The sequence below is a fragment of the Panthera onca genome, chromosome B4 (genome assembly GCF_046562875.1).
Source record: "Panthera onca isolate mPanOnc1 chromosome B4, mPanOnc1 haplotype 2, whole genome shotgun sequence".
Lineage (NCBI taxonomy): Eukaryota > Metazoa > Chordata > Mammalia > Carnivora > Felidae > Panthera > Panthera onca.
In genome coordinates this window covers 119,237,648-119,250,910 of record NC_138345.1, presented here as the reverse complement: position 1 = coordinate 119,250,910, position 13,263 = coordinate 119,237,648, and the positions used below count along the sequence as shown (strand labels likewise).

The window sequence follows — 13,263 nt, the reverse complement described above, 5'->3', positions numbered from 1 at the left end:
TATTTTAAGCATCGTTTTTATGTAGCTTGAATGTAGATTTTTATTTTTCCCTTTATATACTCCAGTCTCACCATCAGTATTTTCTGCTGCTTCATTATAAACCAATTAGCTTCATATTGTTACTATTAACAGTAATAACCATTAAGTGCCTCCTCAAGGCAAACATTGGATGCAGAACTGTTTAAGAAACGTACTCTCTCTGTTCTTATGCAGAAAGCTTATCAGCTGTGGAGTTCTACATTATGCCATTCTGCTGTAGTTCATTATTCTCAACAAAGAAAGTGTCACTTGCACATAATGGAACCATATTTTGTGTGTTATAGGTCACTTTGGTTTGGAAAATTTTTAAGCAATAACTTTTGTGTCTCCTTGTTCTGCTTGGACTTTGAATATTAAATTTTTTGCAATAGGCTCAGCATTTACATTAGCAAATAATGTACTTTGCCTTCCTACTCATTTAACTATGGAAATTAGTCTGCACTATGATTTGATAATCTGTTTTAAAATACTATCTCAGTTTAGGGGTAAGGAGAATAATTTTCCTATATGATGGAAGCTATTTAGTGAATTGATTAAGAAACAAAAGGAACCAGCTTTGATTCTGAATTCCCTTCTAATAGTGCTGAAAGCCTTCTTATAAAAAGAAATTTTCTTCTGACACCATCAGACATTCTTAAGATTTAGCAGGATTGCGTGACCTCAAAATAAAACTATACCAATTCTGTATCTGTGTTTCTAAGGCAATGCATCATCAGGTTGGTCGTGTATAAGAACAAGGTAAAATTGGCCAATAGGGAAAAAAATACAAAGGAAGGACAGAGGGTGGCTTGGGAGAAGCTACTTGGTTTTCCCAAAGTCAAATATGCTAAAAAACACTTGGAATAAGTATGCATGTTAAAAGTAGATATAGCTTTTTTGTATAGAAGGGAATAGAAAGGGAAAGAAAAAGTCCAATGAGGAAAAAGAAATTATATTCCAAAACCCATTTTATCTACCTTATTGAGCATAGAAATAAATAACAATTAAAAATACTACTTGGAGCTCCTGGGTGCCTCAGTCAATCAGGCATCAAACTCTTGATTACAGATCAGGTCAGGACCTCACATTTCCCGTGAGTTTGAACCCTGTGTTGGGCTTTGCACTATCAATACAGAGCCCACTTGGGATTCTCTCTCTCTCCCTCTCTCTCTCTCTCTCTCTCTCTCTCTCTCTCTCTCTGTCTCTTGCTCCTCCCCCACTTGCACATCACATGTGTGTGCTCTCTCTCTCTTTCTCTTAAAAATAAATAATAATAATAATAAATGACACTTCTTTTAAACACTAGAAGGTTATTCTTTGGTAATGTGTGAAAAATAGCAACCTGGAAGGATTATTGGTGCAGTTAATCCTGAAATTATGTTAAGCCTTTTTGTGAAGTTGGGGGCTGCATGCCACATCAACACTGCAGTGGTGGTTCCGTGCTTTAATTAAAGCACTGCTGTCCACTTTTCTCCTGTCCTGAGGAAAAAATGGGGGAAATAGGGAGAGTCCAGAAATATGTGGTAACATCTATATCTGGGGCCCACCATGCCCAACTACTCAATTGTTTCCATACCTGTTACTTACTTGCAGCCCAAGTAGGAATTGAACAAGAAGGCCAACATAAACTTATTTTTTTATTAAAGTCATTAAAAAGAAATTTTTTTAATGTTTTTTATTTATTTTTGAGAGAGAGGGAGGCAGAGAGAAAGACACACACACAGAATCCGAAGCAGGCTCCAGGCTCTGAGCTGTCAGCACAGCCAGATGCCCCTATTAAAGTCATTATTTTAAGTTTATTTACTCATTTTGAGAGAGAGAGCATAAGCAGGGAAGGGGCAGGGGGGTGGGGGGAAGGGGGAGAGAGAGAATCCCAAGCAGGCTCTGCACCCCCCTACATGGGGCTCGAACTCACGAACTGTTGAGATCATGACTTGAGCTGAAATCAAGAGTGGGACATTTAACCAACTGATCCACCCAGGTACTCCAGCATAAACTTATTTTTAATGAATGCAAAAATAAATGACTTATTTGGTGTCCCTTAGAGATATTAAAAGCAAAAATGGGCAAGGAGAGGAGAGGCATTAGAAAAAAATGCCCTGATAAAAGTAGGGAAAACGAGAAATGAAAAATGGCTCTTATTAGGAAACTAAGTGATAACTCTATTAGGTTCTATTTTCCTCTTGATGCTGCAAGAAATTCCTACTTCTTCCCCCTGGTCAAAGTAGATGGGGGATTTTTTCTCTTCTCTATTGACTGGTAGCTGCAAGCAGTGATGAAGTGATCAGCAACCATTTTATCAGTTGTCCAAAAAGCGGTTTCTACAAATTCACTCTGTATTTATAGCGTTCCTCCCCTATTAAGGTAAAAAATACGGGTTTTTTTGCATTTGTGTGTGAACTATAGAATAAAAGTCATCAGAAACTAAACTTTTAAGAAATGTTGGGTTTATCGACAAAAATTGTGTTATAGCAAGCAAATCAAAGCCTCCCTTCACACATCAGCAGATCAACTTTTGGTATTCAAGCTCTTCTTAGGTGCTGAGAAAGGAAATTCTCAGGGAATGGACTATGATGCATAACACTATTATGTATGTTTCTCCAGGAATTTCTAAGAAAATTTTATTTTTACACAAAAGTCCACAAATAAATCAGAACTGAAGTGTGTAAGTGCAACATTTAGGTTGTAATCTCAAGAGAGAGAGAGATCAATTTAATTCCTTTTCTTAAGCATGACATATTTATACTTACCTTGCTGATGAAGTAATTAGAACCAATGTACAGGGAGCAGGCATTTATGTTGTCAAAGGAAAACCCACAATGACTAGCAAAAAACCCTTCACTAAAAAAGTGTATAGATTCCATTATATTCAGAGTGCTAAAAGAATAAAAGTTAAAGTTATAAAAAGGAACAAGTTGTGTAAACGTGAAAGTTCACAAAGATACCACTTGGGGTATGATATTATTAAATATTAACATCACAAAATAAAATTACAGGAAACTCTAAATAATGAAAAATACAGTTCTCAAGCAAAGATGCCACTTGAGGGTAGATATACCAGCACCAAGCAATTCCAGAGTAATTCTGAATGTGCAAAAGGAAAGGTCTAACTGAATCATTGTTTCTTTGTTGATGTGTTGAAGTAATAAAAATTCTAAGAGCAGAGAGAGCTCACATTTGCTTGAGGTTATAGAAGGAAAATATTTTTGTTCTGCAGATGTTTTTCCTTTCAGATCCATTCTGAAAGGTATAGAAATTTGGTTCAGGCTGTGGAATTTGTTAAAATCTGGGACTTTCACAAACCATAAGAGACTCTTAAATACAGAGAACAAACTGAGGGTTGCTGGGCAGGTGTTCGACGGAGGATGGGCTAAATGGGTGATGGGCATTATGGAGGGCACTTGTTGGGATGAGCACTGGGTGTTATATGTGTGGGATGAATCACTAAATTCTATTCCTGAAACCATTACTATATTATATATGTATGGGATGAATCACTAAATTCTATTCCTTAAATCATTATTATAATATACATTAACTAACTTGGATTTAAATTAAAAAAAAAAAAAAGAAAAAGAAAAAAATTGAAATAAAATCAAATCTGGGACTTTAAGCTCACCGAAAGGAAGGTTCTAAAAAAAGTCCCTTCAAATTAATTCTTACAGTTAACATCTTTATATATGGAAATATTCTTCATTTATAATCACTTTCCTCAAATTAATTTCTTCAGTGAACATATCCATTAAATAGATTCAACCAAAGCAGACCAAAGCAGGTAAGCAAATGATAGCAGTAGACCATCTAGTGACTCTTAATGCACCCCCACCCTCTCTGCTTTCTGTGTCAGAGGGTAGAAAATGTAGTCACAGTACAATGGGAGTCAGGTGATGTTCCTTTTAGAATGAAAAAGCCCCTAAAGTCAAGCATTTGCTTTAAAACCTCATTTAGAACACAGCAAAAACTGACAGTCTGTAGAAAACACACTGAGCCACTTGAAGGGGCAGTAACATTACAATAGGGCTATTAAGATGAATCCCAGGTGGGAAAAAAAGAGGAAAATCATAGAATACACTCAAGATAGCCGAGATAATTCCTATCCCCCTATACCATAGAAAGAGCACTGTAGGCCTCCCCCATCAGGTAACTTTGCAATTCTATTAGACCTTGAGTCCGTTGAGGGCAGGAATTATATTATCTCAGGATTTAGGGGTGCATGATGGCATATGGTATAAGCTCTGCCATGCCTTAAGGGCTCCTTAAATATTTGTTGAGTAAATAGAAACCATACAGGGAGAGAATAAGGAAATAAGAAGGGAGGCAGGGAGAGGCGAATTTAAAAAGGAAAGAAAGAGGGAAGAATGGATGGCAGGAGGAGGAAAACAGAAATACTTTTAACAAGACCTGGTAATTATTTTTTGTCCCCCTGGAATAGCCAAGGATATTATATAAATGTACTAGATCTTGTTTGAAAATTGAAGTTTGTATTAACTTACTGCCATCCACAGCTTCTACCGGGGATGAAATTGCTCGCTAACTCTTGTGGAATTTAATTTACTTAGCACTTAGTAAAGCAGCAGACTTTCAGGTTTAAGGTATGCATTGAGATCGATGGTCTGAAGATACACCTCTAAGGAGAGTTCACTGCCAAGTCAGCCAACTGTTTCATGCTGCAAGCAGCTGATGAGCTAAGTGTTCCGTGTGCTTAGTATTACTCACGGCTTTTTGGAGTAGACACATCTCCACACTCACCCTCAAACAACAGGCCCCAACAGCCCACAGAGTTTTATCCAGATCTAGAAGCCAGCCTTTCAAACACATCTGAAAGTGCTTTCTTCAAACAATCTGAGCGATCTGTGTGGTTTCAGTCTTCTGTTCTTCAAGATGTGATATTTGTAGGGGAGCTAAAACAGAGTAGGCAGACTCAGGCATGATATATCTCACTATGTTACCCGGTATGTATCATAGTCCGACTTTCATTCATCTAGCACTTGGGCCAAGTTAGTGCATATGTCAAAAAAAAATATTATAAGGAGGGGCGCCGGGTAGCTCAGTTGGTTAAACGACTGACTCTTGCTTTCAGCTCAGATCATGATCTCACAGTTTTGTGAGTTGGAGCCCCACATCTGGCTCCGTGCTGGTGGTGCTTAGCCTGTTTGGGATTCTCTCTCTCTCTCTCTCTCTCTCTCCTGTCTCTCTCCTTCTCTGCTTGTGCAGTCTCTGTCTCTCTCAAAATAAATAAACTAATATACATATATGTGTGTGTGTGCATGTGTGTGTATTTTTTTAAGTTCTTTATTATATATAAGGAAGTCACAGATAACAAAGAATCGAATAGGAAGAAACAGACTTAGTATAAGCAAAAGTGTGGTTAGAAGTGAAGCAGATGTTATGAAATCTCTATCCCTATCCCTGAGAATCCTCTGAAAACAGAACCCATTCAGTAAGTGTCGATTGCTTTGGCCACTTTACATACACTGACTTGAAGCCTAGGGATCAGAGTTTACAGAACCAAGTTTAAATCAGGCTCTACTATGGATTAGATGTATGACCTTGAAAGAGTTCCTTGGCTCCCCGAAATTTAGTCACCTCAACTGTAGAGTGGTAGTATTAATAGAAATATAATCTTTTGGGGCACCTGGGTGGCTCAGTCAGTTGAGCATCCGACTCTTGATTTCAGCTCAGGTCATGATCCCAGGGTTGTGGGATCAAGCCCTGTGTTGCACTCTGTGCTGAGCCTGAAACCTGCTTGAGATTCTTTCTCTCTCTCTCTCTCTCTCTACCTCTCTCTCTCCCTCCCTCTCTCTCTCTCTACCTCTCTCTCTCTCTCCCTCTCTCCTCTTCCTCTCTCTCCCTCCCTCCATCTACCCCTCCCCTGCTCTCTCTCAAAAAAAAGAGAAAGAAATATAATTTTCAATCCACTCATTAGCAACTATTTGCTTGCACATATTCAGAAAGCATCTCACTATGTAAACCATAAACACAAGGGCTTGGTTGTGATCACCATATATTCTCAGTGCCTAGAATAGCACGTGGGAAGTCTTCAAAAAATATTGCTGAATGAATTACCCCACCTCTCTTTGCCACAGTTTCCTCATCAGAGAAATGGGATGCTGATAATAGAATCAACTTAACTGGGTTGTGTGACGATTAAATGAGACACCATATATTAAGTACTTAGAATAGTGTCTGGCACTGTGCTCAAAAATTCTAGTTGCTTTAAAAATAATAATAACTGTTATTATTAGTTATGGCTTCTAACCTCAATGAGTTTGCCTACTGGAATATCAAACTAGTGAGCAAAACTGTCAATTACAATACAGATATAATATCAGCACAATAACAGGTGACTGTGGATTTACAAGCTGGTGCTTCACAACACAATTTGTGGAGTAAGTGAGTACTCCTTAGAGAGACTGGCATATGCATCCTACAGTGTTTCAAAAACTAAATCCACTCACCTAATGGAAAAGAAGCCTGTACATGGTCACCAGAAATCATTGTCTGCTACAATTTCCAGGAGAATCATAGGACATGTATACCAATGTTGTTCTCTTTCTCTTCCTGTGATTCTTACATTATGATGTCAGATAGGATGGAGAAGACCTGCTTGGTAAGATGCCCTCGTTCCTCTACAGATCAAGCTCTAATATAGTGGCTTCAAACTGTGTTCCAATGAACGCTGGGATTCTGCAGCCATCACCTGGGCACAACCTCCTCTAAATCACAGGAAAACCGGACTAAGAAAGGCTCTCCAGAACCTCCACCCTGCATTTTCCATAGATCTAGAAATTTGTGTATGATTTCTTTGGAAAACATCACTCCACTGTGAAAGTTAATAATAATTCTTTAAAGTTTAAAATTCACTGCCCTAGAGATTCTTCTAAGAGACCCTTATCAGGGAGAACAAGATTCCTTGCTCCCAGCAAAGGCAAATGTTTGGTAAAAAGAAATTTTGAAAAGCTCCTAAACAGGGAGTTTTCTACCTGGCATATTTCCCAGCCTTCCATGGAGAATTGAGCATGATATTTCTTTTTAATGCAATATTGTAGGAAACATGGTTCAGTGAATAAAATATCAAATTTACTGAACAGTGAAATATTACAAATCCTCTTGAAGTATTGATTCATGATCTTTTGCTTGGTTTCAAAGTGGATCACATATTACAGAAAGTAAACATAAATGACATAAATAAATTACAGTTATAATTTCATCTATATTAAGAAAAAGATATGGGTCAATCCATTGAGTCTACTCCATTTGTAGTCATTTTGCATGTCCAGACAATTATTTGTATCTTTGAAAGTTTGGAGAGTCATTAACTGATAAAGGGTTTCCAACTTCCTCCCTCTACAACAGCAAAATATAAAACAAAAACAAAAAACAAATCAAATATATTTTAAAAGCTTACCAAATTGAAATAGTTATATCATAAACATAGAAATACATTCTGTCAATAAAAAATCATTTAATGAAAATAAAAGTACTTCCATTGCTTTCTAATGTCACTCATTAATACTTGGGTTAGTGAACACTATTATCCCTCAGATTATTCTAATAATTCAAGCATGTGTAAGGAAAGAGAAATAACACATGTTGGATGTGTACTATATACTGGGCATTAAACATAGAGTTGAATGCTTAGTGGACAGTCATTTGGTGAATTGATGAATAAATCCTTACCATAATCCAGCTCTTTTTTTTTTATAGTCAAGGAAACAGGTTCAGGGATTTTTCCCAAATTTTCAGATCTAATAAGAGCCACGACTGAAACTCAGTTTGTCTCCTGACATGCCCATATTCTACCCAATATATCAGAGTAATTAGTACAATGATTATTGTATTACCCATTTGTTGTGGGTTGGATTGTGTTCCCCCAAATTCCTATGTTGATGTCCTAATGTCCAGTACCTCAGAATGTGATCTTATTTGGAGATAAGATCTTCACAGATGTAACTGAGTTAAAATGAGGTAACCGGGATGGGTCCTACTCCAATAAAACTAGTGTTCTTAGAAGAAGTGGAAATTTAAAGACAGACATGCAGAAAGGGAGAATACCATGTGAAGACAAAGGCAGAGGTCAGGGTGACACTTCTACAAACGAAGGAATGCCAGAGATTACCACCAAACCATCAGAAGGTAGGCAGAAGTATGGTGCAGATTTTCAGTCACACCCCTCAGAAGAAACCAATCCTGCCAACACATCACCTTGGACTTCTGGCCTCCAGAATTGTGAGACAATGAGCTTCTATTGTGTAAGCCACCCCCCTCAACTTGTGGTCTTTTGCTATGACAGCCCTAGCAAACTAATACACCATTACTTTGAGAGAATTGGGTTGGTTATTGAAATTCACTGATGGTTGCCTCTGCTAGAGAACAAGCATTGACACAACTGAGATATTTCTGGAACAGGATGACACAATTCTATTTTTTTTAGTTTAAAAATTTTTCCTTCATAAAGACTCAAATACACCGAATTAAATCCTAAATGAGCAAAAGAGTTAAATGTAAAAACAAAAACATTTTTTTTGAAACTAAGAGAAAAAAAAAACAGAGCCAAGTATTTTCTTGATCTAGAAAGGAGAAAAATATTTTCTGAGAAGAAAGAAAGAAAGAGAACAAAGAAAGAAAGGAGGGAAGGAAGGAAGGAAAGAAGGAAGGAAGGAAAGAAGTTCATTGACTATATTTGAAAAATATAAAACTTCTGCACTTCAAATAAAAATTAAAAGGCAAACAGCAAAGTATGGGGAAACATCTGCAAAATATGTCAGTGAGCATTGGTCTTGTTATATGAAGAGTCCTTATAAGTCAATAAGGAAAATATAAATGCTCCAATAGACAACATGAACAAAAGACATGAACAAGCTCAATTCACAAAAGAAGAAATAAAAATGTCCCATAACATATGAAAAATATGCAAATAATTGAGAAAATAAAATTTTTAATGGTTAATTGACCAAGACTCAGTGTTGGTAGTATGTGTTAAAATAGAGCCTTTCATTTATCACTGAAAGGAGTGGGAAATCCTTTCTGTGGAAAAGGATTCATACTGTCACAGGAGCTTTAAAATGTGTATAGCCTTTGATCCAAGAACGTACTAAAGGAAACGATCAGAAATGCTACAATTATTGGCGTACAAGGATATTCATCATAGGATTCCTTGTAATACAGAAAAAATGAAAATGATCTAACATTAGGGGGATGGTTTAACAAATTTTGGTACATATATCACACACAGTACACTCTCCTTCGATGCATCCTCTTCCTGCGACCAGTTAGCTTCCTCACACACTACTGGGTGTTTTGTGTGCCTTGCAGCTTCTGTTTACTCATAGCTTCTGTTTACGTAGGACTTCTGCTCGCCCCTGGTCCCACTTGGCCTCCTTCTACTCTGCTTTAGACTCCTTTTTGATTGCCTTCTCTGTTTCTGTCCTTATAACTGAATCTCTGACTTCTTTCTCTGCCTACAAATGTAAATTCCTAAGGGAGAGATTCTCGCTCACCAAGCCAATTTACCACCTTCCCTGTGAAGAGGTAAGGAAAGCAGCACAGAGGAACAGTGGTAGTATCACCTAGCTGGGAACACAGCTGCCCCGGCAGGAAAGAGTCCTGTGCAAAGGGGTCACAAACAGGGCCAGTACCACGTTGGCCTGTTTAGTTCCACCGCCTGTGTATACCCACACCAAACTAACCTCACACTGAACTCAACTGGCTACTCTGCTTGTTTTCTTTCTTCATTTTACTTAGAAGGGCAGGGGACCGTGTGTTGTTCAACTGGGTAATCCCAGCACAATGCTGGGGTCTGGCACTCAATAAGTGTTTGTTGATGATTGAGTTGTTACAAGAATTAATGGAAATAATGAAGGTCAAGCACCTAGTGTGATGCCTGGCATGAGGTAGCCGCTCAACAAATGCTCATTCTCTCCCTTCTCCCCTTCTCATTCTCCCAAATCTCATGTCTTTTGTTCATGCAGGATTTGCTTCACTAAGTGGTCCCCAGACAAGAGCTACTCACTAATCTCAGAGACAGAAGACATTTATGTTACCATGAGATTCATTAACTGGGATAAATAACTCTTCACCCTGAATGCTTAGAGAAGTTCAGTTGATACCAAATAGAAAACAGAACAAAAGCCTCTCAAACTTGTGATCTTACCTTTTGTATTAATTTGACTGTGGGGTTTTTTTTTTGTTGTTGTTTTTTTGGGTATTTTTTTACTGTCTTCATGCATATGGGGGCTAAGCAGAGAAAGACAGAAGGGCTAAATTACTGACCACCAGACCGTGATGTACTGTCTACTTTCCTTTAACTGAGACTGAGTCAGTGAAACTTTGGTTTGATTTGCAGGAACACTGGCTTTCTGTAGCATAGAGTGCAAGGGAGAAACTCTGACATTTATGAGTGTAATGTTGGGGAGATTGAGCCCCTGGGATCCATTCATGCCATGTGTTAACTATGTGATATTGACAAAGTTGCTTAACCTCCCTATACATCAGTTTCTCCATCTGTAAAATGGCAATAATAATAGTTGAGTCTTAGAGTTGTTTTAGGATTAGATAAATTAGCATTTGCCAATACCTGTTATATAATAAGGACATATAAATATTTTCTATTATTATTGAAGACTTGATATGTACAAACATTTTCACAAACATACCCTTTTAATCTGTGTAACAACACTGAGACACATCACCCTGTGATGAAGAAACTAAACTGAGGTCCAGAGAGGTTAAGAGCATCTGTGCTATGCTAACTGAGTGAGTTTCACCAAGTACCATGTTCAACTACTATATACTGATAAGGCTTTGCTGGCCATTGATGGCCTATGCTGTCTATATTTTGTTAAATGTCTTTGATATTATGCAACAACCCTCATCAGTTTTCCATGCACGATGTGACACTGTAATTCCTTTCCGGAAAGAAAACACTGCTCCTGACCTGTTGGGTTGAGTGTCCAAATATGTTTGACCTCTTTCAGAATGTTTCTATGTGACTATATTCATTTACTCTGTAGCAATTTGAAATCATTTCTTCCTCCATGGAGTATGTTGGATAGATTTCTGCCTCCTGCCACCTCCTTTTATTACCTCTCATTAAATGTGTCTGTCAGAGGGGTGCCTGGGTGGCTCAGTCGGTTAAGCGGCCGACTTCGGCTCGGGTCATGATCTCGTGGTCCATGAGTTCAAGCCCCGCGTCAGGCTCTGTGCTGACAGCTCAGAGCCTGGAGCCTGTTTCGGATTCTGTGTCTCCCTCTCTCTGACCCTCCCTCGTTCATGCTCTGTCTTTCTCTATCTCAAAATAAATAAATGTTAAAAAAATTTTTTTTTTTTTTTTAAAATGTGGCTGTCAGATTGGAGAACAGCTCTTCATGGATGTGGAAAAGTGCTCAACATCAAGCTTATTTAATTGCCATGTTCTTTTGGATCAGCCCACTGAGGTATTTGTATGTTCCGCTGTGACATCATCATGACTTATCTTAGCTGATTGTCTACTCTAAACCTTGGATTGCTCCCTGTGGCTCAGTGGCTCAGCAGTGAATCATTCTTTTTTCTTATATATTATGACTATAACTTTTGTCACTTCCTGAATAATGGAAGAATCATGCACAGGGTTTTCCTCTGGGAGGAAATCAGAACACTTTGCAGACACATCAATAATTGTCCAGCCATGACTTACCCAGGCTATGTGATGATGCAGCGGGTGGTGCTAAGTAGGAAAGCAGAAAGGATGAGACCTAAGACATAGTGAGAGAACTCCAGAGATCTCCTTTGCTCTCAGCAGTGTTATTCAATGCACCTGACAGACTGAAATTTCATCAAGATGTCATGGCTGAGAGCTAGATGGGGAGGTAAGAAAGCTGGATGTGGGTTCTGCCAGTTTAACACTGTGTGCTCCTGGAAAGTTGCTTACCCTCACTGGGCTTCAGTTTTTGGGTTTTTTTTTTTTTCCCCATTGGAAAAATTAATTCACTCGTTTATTCATCAAGGGAGTGAGAGTAGATAGAGAGAAGGAACAGTCCAAGGGCTGCACCTTGGGCCATCCAATATTTAGAGGACAAGGATATGAGGAGGAATTAGGGGAGGCAGAGAAAGAAAGGCCAGAGAAGTGGGAGGAAAACCAGGAAAGTATGTTCCTGAAAATCAAGGAGGGGGTACTCAGGTAAGTCCTGGAAACTGGATTTAGCAGCATGGAGGCCACTGGTCATCTTGACACGTCAGTGGATGTGACGCCTGATTGGAAACAAGTTAATGAGAGAATTGGAGACCACAAGTACAGACTTAAGTTTAACTGTAAAGGGGGTTGAACTAAAATGTGGTATTTCATACTTAAATGCCTTGAAGGATGAGGTAGATGATATAAATACATGAAGTGGTACATTATGATAGGATATAGTGCAGAAGGTGGAGAAATAAAGAGGAAATGTCTTGCCTAAAGGTATTCTAATAAAAATAGAAACAAATAATAGTAAGTGTCAAATAAAACTTATCTCAAGGCCACCAGTTTGCAATGCCTGGAATAAATGATCTCCAAGGACCCTTCCAGTCTAGAGTTCTACAGATCTAAGCTGTGAGGAAAAATTAAGTCCAGGTCATGTAATGTTGAGCCCCTGAGCTATAAGTAGTCTTGCTTCTTTCTGAACTGGAGCTAAGCATTTGTCGTGATTCCTCCAGGATTTGTGATAGAATCCTTTTTGTTTTAATATGATGTAAAAGCTGGAAACCAGTCACAGAATGGAGACTTCTCAGCACAAGTGTCCATCCATCGAACAGAGAAATATTTATTAAGCAACAGTTCTATATATGGCAGGCCCTATGTTATTTATCACAACATTTCAGACCATCCCTGCCCTCAAAAAGTTTATGGGTTAATGGAGAAGATGAACAAGTAAACAGACATGTGGTGTTGTGCTCTAGCACCGAGAAGCACAGTGTGGACAGTGGAGGATGCCCCTCACCCTGCTGAGGAGCAGGATCAGGAAAGCTTAAGGAAAAAAAGAAAATGTTTTCCGGGCTGAGTATTGAAGGATTAATTGAAGTTTGAGAGCACAGAAAGAGGGGAGGGTTGTAAAGATGACCGCAGTGCTATAGTGCTGGGCAGTTAGTTCTCTGGTGGCGAGTGCTGGGCCTACCACGGCAAGCGCTAGGGACTCCTATACTCCGAGTAGTGGTGATGACAGACACTCAGGAGCCTGACTGCCTTGGTTCATAATCTCAGTTCTGCCACTTACCAGTGACCTTGAATAAATT

At 38.6% G+C, this 13,263-nt stretch overlaps 1 protein-coding gene and 1 long non-coding RNA gene across 16 annotated transcripts in view; one reads left to right on the top strand and one right to left on the bottom strand.

Annotated features, from left to right (window-relative positions):
* Positions 1-6,545, bottom strand: part of LOC132693910 (uncharacterized) — a 42,502-nt gene extending 35,957 nt beyond the window's left edge. The window contains exons 1-2 of the long non-coding RNA XR_009617034.3: positions 6,477-6,545; positions 4,768-4,919 (exon numbers count right to left, since the gene is read on the bottom strand). This is a non-coding gene — a long non-coding RNA (uncharacterized LOC132693910). The remainder of the gene's footprint in view (positions 1-4,767; positions 4,920-6,476) is intronic.
* ANKS1B (ankyrin repeat and sterile alpha motif domain containing 1B) overlaps positions 1-13,263 on the top strand; it is a 1,079,287-nt gene that overhangs the window by 903,328 nt on the left and 162,696 nt on the right. The window lies entirely within an intron of this gene.